This window comes from Capsella rubella, unplaced genomic scaffold, assembly GCF_000375325.1.
Source record: "Capsella rubella cultivar Monte Gargano unplaced genomic scaffold, Caprub1_0 scaffold_6, whole genome shotgun sequence".
NCBI lineage: Eukaryota > Viridiplantae > Streptophyta > Magnoliopsida > Brassicales > Brassicaceae > Capsella > Capsella rubella.
In genome coordinates this window covers 13,953,723-13,954,827 of record NW_006238918.1, presented here as the reverse complement: position 1 = coordinate 13,954,827, position 1,105 = coordinate 13,953,723, and positions in this window count along the sequence as shown.

Sequence of the window (1,105 nt, the reverse complement as noted above, 5' to 3'; positions counted from 1 at the left end):
CAAAGGTTTCAATCAAGAACCAGGGGCTGATTTCAATGAGACGTACAGCCCTGAGGTTCGAACATCTACAATTCGGATTGTTCTCACAGTCGCTACAACCAAAGGCTGGAATATTACTCAACTCGACGTGAAGAACGCCTTTCTTCATGGTGATCTACAACAGAAAGTTTATATGATTCAGCCTCCAGGTTTCGAAGATGTCAATCATCCAACTCATGTTTGCTCTTTAAAGAAGGCTTTATATGGTTTGAAGCAAGCTCCCCGCGCTTGGTTTGATAAGTTTAGCAACTTTCTCTTGGAATTTGGCTTTGTTTGCAGTAAAGCAGATCCATCACTCTTCACATATCATCACAATGGTGACACCATGGTTCTCTTGCTATACGTTGATGACATACTGCTTACTGGTTCTAATCCTACATTATTCAAGTCACTAATTGCTGATCTTAGCTCTCGATTCGCAATGAAAGATTTGGGTAATCTACACTATTTTTTGGGCATACAAGCACAAACCCACCACCACGGTTTATTTATTCATCAAGCCAAATACACTGAAGAAATTCTCCATCATGCCAGCATGTCAACCTGCAATCCCACACGCACTCCTTTACCGCTACGACTTGATCAGGTTTTTAAAGATACAACTCCTTTTTCAGACCCATCTTATTTTCGGAGTCTTGCAGGAAAGCTCCAATATTTGACCATTACGCGTCCTGACATCCAATTTGCGGTTAATTTTATTTGTCAACGGATGCACTCTCCAACACAATCTGATTTTGGTCTTCTTAAGCGCATACTCCGGTATCTTCGTGGAACTTCCACAATGGGGTTACATATTTATAAGAACAGTGATCTGTCTCTTGTCTCCTATAGTGATAGTGATTATGCTGGCTGCAAGGATACGCGTCGTTCAACATCTGGTTTTTGTGTCTTGTTGGGATCTAATATCATCTCTTGGTCAGCTAAAAGACAGCCAACAGTCTCTCGGTCATCTACAGAGGCGGAATATCGAGCCCTTGCCTCTACTGCATCAGAATTAACTTGGATTTCCTCTGTTCTTCGTGATTTAGGAATCTCACAATCTCGGCCTGCTGTTCTTCGCTGTGAC